The following is a 12,273-nucleotide window of genomic DNA, read 5'->3' on the forward strand; positions in this document are numbered from 1 at the left end:
CCCAATTTCATTTGAGCCCACTGAAATCAGACCTTTTCCCCTCAACTCCATGGGAATTACTTTGTGAGGATCTGCGGCCTTCACATTGCCAAATGGCAAATTTTGGGTCTTCTTAGACAGCATCTCAGCAACATTCAACAGGGTGATCATTCCCTCCCTGAAATCGTTTCTTCACTTGGCCTCAGATTTACCACCTCACCAGCAGCCCCCTGTCAATTCCGTGGATCCTCCTTCTCCTCCAAACCTCTAAATCCTGGAGAGCCAGGGCTTGGTCCTCAGATCTCGCCTCCTCTTTGTAACACTCCCTACGAGAACTCATCCAGATTCACAGCGTGGACACGATCACTCATGGACTTACTGTACACTCTCATATTTATATTTGGTCTAATCTTGACTATTCTCTTGAACTTCGTACTCATGTATCCAACTGCATACTCAAATTACTACTTGTTTGTCTAACAGGCATTTCACATTTAACATGTCCAGAAACCTTGGTTCCTCCACCTCTAGTTAGGATATGTATCAAAATACTAACAATGGTTACATCTAGGTAATTTTTGTTTGCCTGTTTCTGCATTCAAATTATTAACCATAAACACATATTACTTTATAATCAGAAAAATGTTCAAAGAGACAACAAACCATAAACAAAAAAATATGCCTTTGGAAAAAATGCAATTCACATTTCTTTTGGCTGTCTTGAAGGCTCCCAAAGGATGTCAATTACTTTTTTCCCCCTTGATAATGGATACTTCCTCCACTAGTCAGGATATTGGTTTGTCACTATCTAGAAAATTCATGGGCAACTCTAAAACACAGCAGCCTCCACTGATATCTTCAAAGTAAACACAAAAGAACAAATTAAATTTTATAGAAATTTAAAATAAAAAGATGCTGTGATGTGGAAAAAGAGAACCCTGTTACAGGAAAATAAGGAGGAAAAACCCATCAAGTCAGGTCTAGCTCTGTGAACACGGGCAAATGTGTACCCTTGAGACTTAAGGAGGGAGCCCCTGCCCTACTTATGTCACAAAGCCCTTCGAAAAGGATAAAGTGCTAAACACCAAATATACATAATTATGAAATGCAAAAGAATATCAATTTTAGGTATTTTAAAACAACCAGCAGCATGATATTGGAAAGAACGGGAAGTACTGGGATATAATTAAGGTTCTACAGACATTACCAATGGTGTGATCTATAAGATACCTGACCTCACCCTTTAGGTTCCCCATAAGGAAAACAACATCAACACTTACTCTAAGGATTGAATGGCTGGGCGCATTTAATAGCACAGTGCCTGGCATGAGATCATTAACATTTTATTATTATTATTGCCATCTTTATCCAAAAGATGATGAAAAGAATACTGCATTTTCAAAGGTTCTACAAACCCAAGAGTTAAACTACAAAATACAGAGATTCCTGAACCTTTAAGAATGAAATGTCAGTAAGCCTAATAAAGATCTCAACAAGATAAAAAGAAAATATTACAATTAGACAAGTCTGCTCAAGAAAATTGATAATTTCACAGACCCAAAGAATTAGCAACTGAAAGAGCACACTCACCCAATACAACCCACTTCCACACTTTGGTTACAGATGAGGAAACTGAAGCCCTTAGAGGGTCAGTCACTTAGAGGCTAAAAAGTTCCTCTGCCCCAGGTCCAAATATTACACTTCAATTCATATGACATGGCCTGAATAGCAAGGTTGTTTTGAGGGTGGGGGTAAAAGTGAGGAGGATAAAAAAAACAAGACTAGAGGGAAATGTCTCAAGTATCCTGTGTGTGTGATGAGAACGTTAGACAAATTAAAAGGGGATTTATGGAATAGAAATTTTTCCTTATTACTCAATATTTAGTTTATTAATTTCTGATTAACACTTCTTGGATTACATAATCTCATATATCGTTAAAAAGAATCTGACACCAAACTATGCTGAACTTAAATCAAAGTTTGTAGTTATACCCAACTACATATGGAAAATTAAACGAAGGACACACAGCTGGAGATATTTCACCAAAAGTCACTTTCCATATAGAATAATAAGTGTTCATGTCCCATATTCATAATGAAATAGTCATATGTTATTTTGTTTTCAAACTGTAAAAATTATAACCGTGATTCACATTATTTACTTCTGTTTGCCGAGAGGAAGTGAAAGCCCTAAAACTAGATCTAGGTCAGAATGATCCTCTGTAGGTCTAAGACTTGACAAATATAGCATGCAAAGTAACTGAAAAAACAAGCAAACCACCAAAAAGGTGCCCTTCAAATTCCCAACCATTCCTTAAACACCTTCTCACCCCAACTCATAATAAATTTGAGTCAAAAAAAAGGATTAAGAGGAAAAAGTGTTAAGTAACAATGTTAATTAAATAAGGCAGCAGTTACAGTAGAGCAATTAGAATATGAATCACAGATATGAAACTTTTTAATTTTAGTAGAGGTACTAAATTGAAATGCTTTATTTAAAGATAACCTAATCCACTAATCCCTGGTAGGCACTATAGTACTAGGTATCTCAATATACATAGCTAAAACTAAAATTTTAAAATCTATTTCTTGTTATTGATGTTAACTTGGAAGTCAAAATTACCATCTCTAAAATGGAGATTAACGAGCTGTAGACTTTCCACCTGAGCCCTCAGATAGCTACTTTCCAATATACAGTCACAAGATTTAGTCGAATAAGTAATAATTTGAGGCCTGTAAAAAAAAAAAAAAAAGCTGAAATATTTCTCAGTTCAAATATTATTTGAGGAACAACTGAGTAGGTAAATACTATTGATTTTTTACCTGAGATGAAAATTATTTTGGCAGTATTGTCTTTCTAAATTCTATCCAAAAAAGTAACACCATTTCAGAAGCCTACCCTAACCATCTATCACAGCTATTCGTTATTCTCAAATAGAAAAAAAACTATTAGTAATTATTTTCTATTTTATGAATTTACAACACTAAGTATTTATGTATTTACATTATTTGTTTGCCTTTCTCATCCATACAAAGCACCAAAACTTCGGATTGAGAAGAAGCAACAAGAATGAAACACAAGTCCTTTGAACATATCAAAGTGCAGTAAACAGTTTAGGAGTTAAAATTAAAGTGGAATTATTCTTGAAGTCTGAAAGGAATGGCAAATAAACTAACCACAGGACAGCTTTCCCTCCTAGAAGAAGAATGAGTGTGTAAAGAGGGAGTGATGTTCCTGTTTGTATCCCAGATTCAAGAATGTGGGTTCCAAAGAATGCTGGCCTATCCAGGCAATGAATCAACCATTCCATTCAAACCAGACTAGCCTCACCACTCACTGAGAGCCACAGACATCACAGATGGGCATGCCCTACAGAGTAAGAGAGAGAGTGGTCCTCTTGGTATAGACACAATCAGAAGCTACAAGATATTATTATATATTCTTCTTTCCCTGAAAGTATTAGGAGAATAACAGAGAACCTTAGAACTATTTAGAGTAGCAGTCCCCAACCTTTTTGGCACCAGGGACTGGTCTCATGGAAGACAATTTTTCCACGGATGTCAGGGAGGATGGTTCAGGCGGTAATGTGCACGACGGGGTGCAGCAGATGAAGCTTCGCTCACTTGCCCACTGCTCACCTCCTGCTGTGCAGCCCAGCTCCTAACAGGGCCCAGTACCAGTATGTGGCCTGGGGGTTGGGGACCCCTGGTTTACAGTACTGAAAGAAATGTATTCCTACTACATGTAATTTTTTGGATAGAACAGGCAAATTTTCAATTTTAAAATCATTTTAAAATAAAACATTTATTTGATCTGACTGTAAAAATAATACTTGATCATAGTAGGATACATAAGAGGAAAAAAATCACCAAAAACTCCAAAGACAATCACATTTTCTTTTTCTACTCAGAAGTATGCGTCTGTGTGTAGTGTTGATATAAGTAGCAGGCAAGGATGACACTGTTGGCCATCCAGTTCCATTCGCCCCCTCATTTTCTAACCACATCCTGACTGTGCCCACAAATCTGCTCTCTACCTGAGGCCATGAGTTTCTGGGGTAGCAAACCCTAGTCCCAACCCAAGATGAATCGCAATCCATTTAAGCCAATCACAGTGGTCCCACTTCTCTTCACGTTGACTGATTTAGGCGTAAACTTATGCAATGCTGGCCCCACAAAGGAGAGGCTAGGGTGGTATTCACTATGAGGTCTTTGGGAAAGGCTTTTATCACTAATAAAGAGACATCACAGAAAAAAAAAAGTCTTCTTCCAAGAACCTCAGTTATATTTACTGGTACACTTGAACTTGTGCCAGTCATCTTGCAACCATAGGAGGAACTAGCCACAGACAAAAGAAAGACATATCCTACATTTTCAACCTTTTCCCACTGACCTTATTTTTAAATACATACAGATGCAGACACACAACCTTCTTGACCCAACCTCCCCCAACTAAAATCTCTCTCTTCCCTACTCTTCATTGCTATGCTTCTCGAAAGAGTGGTCAAAACAAGCTGCCTCCTCCACTAAATTATGCATTCATCACTGACATTCCTAAGGCTTTCTTAATTTCCCAAAACTTAGGCTTCTCATATCCTATGGTTTCAAGCCACATCTTACATGTTGCTATTTTAGCAATTAACACATGCTATAGTAATGGTCTGCCTGTCAGACTGTAACCTCTGAATAATTCTGTATTGCCAACATCTAGAAAAGTTCCTGGCATATCAAGGCACAAATATTTGTTTCATAAACCAAATGTACACCCAATACCTAACACGTAGGCATACCATGAATGTTGAAATAAGTTTAGCAACCCTACTATCTACTCACACCAGAATATGTGTTTGAGTGTAAACTGGGGAGAAGAACAACATGCACAGGAAGATAAGAGACCAAAGTGCCTTGAAACTTAAAAACACAATTATTCTTTACTCCCCAGGGATCAGAGAGCTGGTCAAAGTTAACTCAGTAGGAGAGAAGAGGATGTTTCCACACTGGTGTATGAGAAGCAATGGCAGGGAGGCGTGCTAGTATCTGAGCAGCTCTGCCACTGGTGAGCACTGTTGCCAACCTGCTCCAGAGAGGAAAAGGTGTCCCAGACCTCCTGGGGTCTGGAACAGGCAACAAACCAGGCCAGTGACAACAGACTTGTGCTCAAATGCAAAACACGTTTTTTTTAAAAACCCAGAGAAATATATCTAGAGCTTGAACAGTACTTGCAACAGTCCAAGAGACAATGAAGCAGGCAAAGTTGGTCGTAGCTAAGACTCATCCCTAAGCAGCATTTCCTTTGATATCTCTGGATGACAACTGGGAATGAAGGAATGAAGCAAAGATCCCTATTCAGCTGGGCAAAATTCTTTTCTACTTCAAAAGTCTCTTACTAATGTAGGAAAACTGATTAAAAGGGCAATGTCTTTTTTCTTACTTCCCCTTTTAATTTTAGTAGTAAATCCTATCTAGAGAAGCCCTGCTGGGAACACTCCTCAGAAAAACAGAGTAAATAGAGACATCAGGTACTCTGAAAATGTAAAGTGTCTTGGGCCAAGATTTGACAACCACTTTACATTTTATAAAATAACAGTTCAGTGCAAAATACTCAGTAATGAAATTACTGATCTTACCAAAACGCACTTACTCCAAATTGACAAACTAATAATTACAACCTAATAAGTTCACTGAAAGACTAATAAATCTTTTATAGCCACCTATTTTATAGCAAACTCTCTGATGGATAAGTACATCTCCTCACTGATTTAACTGACTTCCAAAAGACGCTGGCACATTTTAGAGAAGGAATAAGGCATTAAGGATATGAAGAAATCAGCAAGTAGGGTCTTCCCATTTTTTCAATAAGACCCTAAGAGTTCATCTCCTTAGGCCAAAAACATCTCCCCTGGGAATCCTAGAGGATGACCAGTCAGTAAAAAGAAGAGACTAATGACAGGGGAAAAAAAAAAAAGGCAGAAGAGGGAGGTAAGATATTCCCCATACCAGGTTTAGTCTATAACCTTAGAGGTGGGATATTGACAAGGTCCAGGCACAAAGGAACTGAAAAAATGACCCCACTATATAAAACACTTTTTAATGTAATTCCACTTTAATGGGGGATGGGGAAGTGGAGTAAAGCTAACCACTATGACTCTGATTCAATCTAAGAAATGACCAATTAAAAAAGTGAAAATGACTTTACCAGATAGAAGCTAAGAACAGTTATTTTCTTACAAAAATATCCTTTGAGGACTTCCCTGGTGGCGCAGTGGTTAAGAGTCCGCTTGCCAATGCGGGGAACATGGGTTCGGGCCCTGGTTGGGGGGATCCCACATGCCGCGGAGCGGCTGGGCCCGTGCGCCACGGCTGCTGAGCCTGCGCTCTGGGGCCCGCGAGCCACAGCTGCTGAGCCCATGTGCCGCAACTGCTGGGGCCCGCGCCCCTGGAGCTCCTGCTCCGCAACGAGGGAGGCCACTGCGGTGGGAGGCCCGCACTGCAGCGAAGAGTGGCCCCTGCTTGCAGCAGCTGGAGGGAGCCCGCGTGCAGCGGCGAAGACCCAACGCAGCCAAAAGTAAATAAATAAAATACATAAATTTATAAAATATATATATATCCTTTGATTACTAACTTTCCTAAGGCATTAAGAAAATGACTTAAATTTATTTTTAAAAGAATATGATTTGCACACAGCTTCACCTGCACCGATGTAACATTTTCTAAACGGTGCCAGTACTGAGAAAGGAGCCAGCAGCCCGCCAACTCCACTGCATGCCCACAGTGCTCCTAGGACAGTCATTAACAACCAAGATCCTGGCAACCACTATTTCTTTGTTCCTTATATTTGCTTGGGGACAATTTTTATGATCCTACTAATAGTCTCTAAATTGTCCCTGATCCTAAATAAAACAAAGGATCTGTTCCAGAGGAGTGATCATATTAAAGAAAAGTATTAGATGTATAAGAGGTTTAGCATCTAGACAACCCAAATTATATTTTGCTCAATCCAATTCTAAGTCAATTACAAGGAAAAAGAAGTCAGAAGACAAATTTTCTTTCTATCTCAGGAGATGAACTAAATGATTTAAATCCAGGTGCTTCCTCAATCCTCACACCAATGATGGAAACAGAAAGTAGAATTCTAAATGATCAAGGGTTTCAATTCGGTGCATATTTAAAATAACTTAAGAGGTACAACATACACCGTTTTCTCTTTCACTCTTTAAAAAACCCCAAGTTTCAAAACCACAGAACTAAAATGAATCCATATTATACTAGTGCAGCAACTGACAGTTTACTGAACAAACAGCCAAAGCACGTTCACTGTTCCATGGAGATAAACAGAAGACATGTATCTTCATTAAGAAACTTACACTCTAGTCAAAAGGATGGTCAAAATGTTTGACACAACCTTTATGAATTACTAACGGGTGCAAGAAGCCACATGATAAACATATTTACTGTTTATCATGGATAATTTTTCTATATTAGCACAAACATGTCATTTAAAGAAAATACAATACTTAGAAGTAACTGGCAGGTAAATTTACATTCTAAATGTTCACTGCAAGTCAGTTATGAGAATCAAAAAATGAGTTCTGTCCTGATGTTAATAAGCAGGAAGCGGGTAGACAGGTTACTAACCCTGCTGGACCACAGTGCCCTCAATTATAACATGAAGAATAGGTTAGATGCAGGATGGCAGATGTTATTTCTTCAAAAGCCAATTCCAAATAACTGGTGAAAACTGCCTCTAGAGCATTTTGCTGGGACTGTTAGATTCCTTTACTAAAAAGCCATGTCCTATGTTACTTGCCCTCAGAAGTTGGGTGTTTGAGATGCTGCTACTGATTTGTCAGAATGTTCACTTGAGTTGTTTTCCCAGTAGCAGCCACGTGCTGTACACCCACGCTTCTCCTCACTCTCTCCTCTGATCAGTCCGTGAAATGCAGCTCAGGGAGGCTGCAAAATGTGGCTGTGTAACCAAGCGCTTCCCTGATTCTGAAGAACAGACAATAACAACTAATGCGTACTGATGTTTAATATGGAGCCAGCACTGTTCTAACTGCTTAACACATATTAATGCACTTTACAACAACCCCTATGATATAGATTCTATTATCATCATCCCATTTTACAGATGAGAAAAAGAGGCACAACTAAGTGAAGTAACTTATCTAAGGCTTCACAGCAGGTAAGTAACAAAGCAAGAACTTGACCTTCGGCAGTCTGGCTCCAGATGGCCCACTTTTAACAACTTTGCTTACTGCTTCTCTGTCAACTGTACAGTGATCAAATCTACAACTTCACTTTTCTTAATGCTATGCACTAAGCCAGAAGCCCAGGTTTCATGGTGGTATAAGTCTATATTTTATCTGCAGTCTTGAAATGTTTACTTTCTCCAAGGGGCCTGGATTCTGGCAAATAATGCTCAAATTACCCATACCTTGAGCTTCGGCATATTACCTTGTTTGGCATATTTTAAAAAATTGTAATAGTTTCATAAGTCACCCATTCAGCCACACAAAATACACCCTCCATTTAGTAGAACCCTCAGAAAATGTGAGTTTAGGGTTAAAGAAATTCTCCCATTAACAGAACATTAGTCAGAAAATTGGGAGGACGAGATGATTCTTAAAACGTAAGTCTGGGAGAGGATCAGCACTGTGAAGAGAAGTAGCCGGGGGAATGCCACTTCCCAAGTGATTTGCTGGATGTGAAGTCTTATTAATCCTTGTTAAAGGGGGCCCTTGTAAACCTGGCCCCCAAAAATGCAGACTTCAAGGAGTAACAGTGATCTTTCAAAGAATTTGTTATATACAAACTATACTCCAATGTGCAGATTATCTTCTGGTGGTCCCATTATACCCTTTTTACCTATTACTACACTTCAAATCATACCCATGAAACAAACCAACCGTCTGGCTTGTCTCCAAATTCAAAATACACGGTATTATATGTAATAGGCAACAATGTATTTTTTGTTATTTCCATTCTCCACATCAACAATGCAATAAGAAATTTACACTTAAGCTTCTAATCTTTAAAATACAGCATAAAAAGAATAGAACTACATGTGAAATAAAAATTAAAATGAATTAAGAACATGTGAAAGAATGACAGCTTTCAAGAGGAAATCACAAATTTAAAAAAAAAAAGTACCCCAGTTGTTGAAAGAGTGTTACTGGCAGTGGTTAACAAACTCTTTATGTTCCCCAACAGAAAAGGGGTGGCATAAACCCAAGTTATATAACATGCAGGTACTACTGTTACCCTATATCTTGAAGATGAATGTCTTTCTTATTTTATATAAAAGTGAATTTTCAAAAAATCAAGGGTTTATTATTTTCTTCCAAATGAATCATCTTGCACTCACATTAGAATCCCTAATCCCTAAAAAATTCATGATTTTTAATCTCTTCTAGTCCCAAACGTAAAGCATCTTTTTCTACTACAGAATGTTTTAATGAGCTACCGTCAATAACAATCAGTCATTCTTCTGACCACAGATAAGGGTCAGATCCCCCCACTCCACATTTCCCTTCCCTAAACTCTGTTAGCAATAGGGACTGTATGCTTGGGTCCTGTGCTCACTTTTAAAGCAAGAAGTAATGATCCGAGATGGAAAGACACCAGCGCCATCACTAAGACAATGATCCATATGGTTTGCCTTTCACCCGCCAGTGCTTTCAGACAGTGCTTTCAAGACTCGACCCAAAGAGACTTGTTAATTCCACCCACATTCTCCCTCCCCTCCTCTCTGCCACCAGAAACAACTAGTGTATGTATGAAAAGCCAGGGGCCATGAAAACCACGAGGAAGGCTCCTTTTGTGTTCTCCTAAAGAAATCTTTATGAAGAACAAATTAAGTTCACTTTCTGAAATGTATAAACCACAAAACAACAAAACCACAAAAGGGAAACTAAGTACAATAAGAAGAGTAAATATTTTTCTTACACTACTATTAAGAGGTGACTCCTAGCTGCAAATTTCTTCCTCAGTTTTAGCTCTCTCCAGCACAAACTTCTCAGGCAGTAGGTCACGAGGCTGCTCTGTGTTTACCCACCACCTCAGCGCTCCTTGGCCACTTCCTAAGAGCGCTGGCACCTCACCCACTGATTACCTGTATCAACACAGACAACCCCAGCTTCAGGCCTCTGAAGCAACCCCTCTTCAGTGCTCCTTGGCCTTTTACAGTGGAGGCATGTGATGAGAGTATCTGCACCAGCTGTTCCTAATTACCTCTCAGGCTGGGGCGAATGACTCAGCAACCCAACTTTTTTTAAGGAGTCATCTACCTTGTTAGCCAACCAACATATTGAACAATGGTAAACCACTTGACAGAGCCACAGGTTAAACAACAATAATGCACGATGCCATGCCATCACTTAAACCAAGGCCATCCTACTCCCAGCTGACTCACCAAGTGTTCTTTTTCCCCAGGCTTCTTTAATCCAAAGGCTGAAGTGGCAAGCGCCTTCAAGCCCAGCCCAGCCCTTGCACCACGACCCAAGACCAGGAAGAAGCAGCCGGCCTCTTCCCACTTCTCTGCTTGACCATGTGAAGCGCTCAAGCGCTCTGACACTAACACCTCCGGTGTTTCCACCCTTTATCTTTCGGAACTGCTTGAAATGCAAACCCTCCTGGACATAAGCAGTGTTAAACTACATGAACGAAGACCTAGTCGTGGCACCCTCCAGACCCAATACTGATAGAATTCTCCCAAAAGATAGGCATCCCTACAAAACAGCCTTTGTTCCTTCAAGCGTGACATTGGAGCCTGTTTTTCCCACACACGTTCTTTCACAATCACTACTACGCTATACCTTGAATCAGCCCAAATTCAACGCAGAAGGCTCACTGCACAAAAACCTTCTGTACAATTCTACTCAGTGACATTAAACTACCGTGCAAGAAAGAGAAAGCCATGGCACTCGCGTTTCATTAGACGAGCACAAAGCTGGTGTCTCTACGATCAACACCCACTCTCACCCGACTGTGGGAGTCTTTAATTACAACGCGCGGGCAAAACTCCAACAAAGGGAGCCCTGGGATCTCCGGGCCCCCAAACCAATCTTCGCTAAACCCAGCCCCGCAGGGTGGTATTTTTTGCTCCAGCCACGAACTCGGCCTTTCTTACGTGATTACACGCGCGACCTACACCCAGGCTGGGCAGACGGGAGGCAAACAGCTCGCCGGACGCGGCGGCTAACGAGGGTGGTGGGAGAGGGCGGAGGGACGATACTGAGCCGGGCCGGCCGCGCGGGCGGTGCTGATGTGTCACAGCCCCGGCGGGCCGCGCGCCGGCTAGGGATTGGGGGGGGGGGGGGTGCCGGGCTCGGACCCGGGTGCCCGAGAGGCGGGGGAGGGGGAGCGGGCGCCCGGGCCCCAGTACATCCCGGCCCCCCGCCGGCCGGCCCGTGATAAAGTACAGCGCGGGCCCGTAAACAACGGCGCCGGCCGCGCGCGGGGCCACGGGGCGCCGACCCGTCGCCCCTTCCGGCGGACGAGGCCACTTCCAGGAAGGGGAGCTGCAGCCGCCCCCCGCGGGCCCCGCTTAATGCCCCCCGCCCAGAAAGCAGCAGCCCCGGTCTCCCTCACCGCCTCCCCAGGACCTGCCCGCGGACCGCCCCTCACAGGCCGGCGGCCCAGACCGCGCGCGAGACGCCGCCGCGCGGACCCTGCCGGGGAAGGGCGCCCGGGACAGGCGAGCCACTCACCAGAGCCGAGGCGCGACGCAGCCCGACTGACGGCAGCGAGCGAGCCTGGCGGGCCGCGCGGGCAGCTATCAGGTGACTCACTCCGTCTCCGCGGCCGGCCGCCCCTCCCCTCTCCTCCCTTTCCCTTTCCTCCCTCGCCTCCCCTCCCTTCCCCTCTCGTTCCCTCCCCTTCCCTCCGCAGCCGCGGCCTCCGCCCCCTCCCGGCGCCCAAGCCCCGCCCGCCTCGCGAGGTCCCGCCCCGTAGGCCTGCCTCGCGAGACCCCGCCCTTCCCGCTCTGTAGCGCCTAAACCCCGCCCTCACTAGAGGCCCCGCCCCGCCAGCCAGGAAGCCTCGGTACGCGCATCCCTGCGGCTTCCTGCGCGTAGCCAGAAGCCCACGCGAGGAGATGCAGGGAGGCATCGCGCGAGCCCTGGGCAGGGCAGGCCTCGAGGAGGCGGCGGCGGGGTCCCGCAACCTCCGTGGGCAGCGCCCCTTTGCGAGCGCAGCCCGCAGCCTGAACGAAAAAGCCACCCGAGGACCACCTCCTCCTTTCCTGCTGAAAGCAGAAAGGAAAAGCCTGACGGCCTGCTCGCTCTAAGTGTT

General features: G+C 43.0%; 1 protein-coding gene across 1 annotated transcript in view; it reads right to left on the reverse strand.

Annotated features, from left to right (window-relative positions):
• Nucleotides 1–11,810, reverse strand: part of BACH1 (BTB domain and CNC homolog 1) — a 46,744-nt gene extending 34,934 nt beyond the window's left edge. The window contains exon 1 of the mRNA XM_030880990.2: nucleotides 11,691–11,810. The gene's annotated coding sequence lies outside the window, so the exon portion shown is untranslated. The remainder of the gene's footprint in view (nucleotides 1–11,690) is intronic.
• Nucleotides 11,811–12,273: the final 463 nt, after the last annotated feature.

The sequence above is a fragment of the Globicephala melas genome, chromosome 4, assembly GCF_963455315.2.
Source record: "Globicephala melas chromosome 4, mGloMel1.2, whole genome shotgun sequence".
Taxonomy (NCBI): domain Eukaryota; kingdom Metazoa; phylum Chordata; class Mammalia; order Artiodactyla; family Delphinidae; genus Globicephala; species Globicephala melas.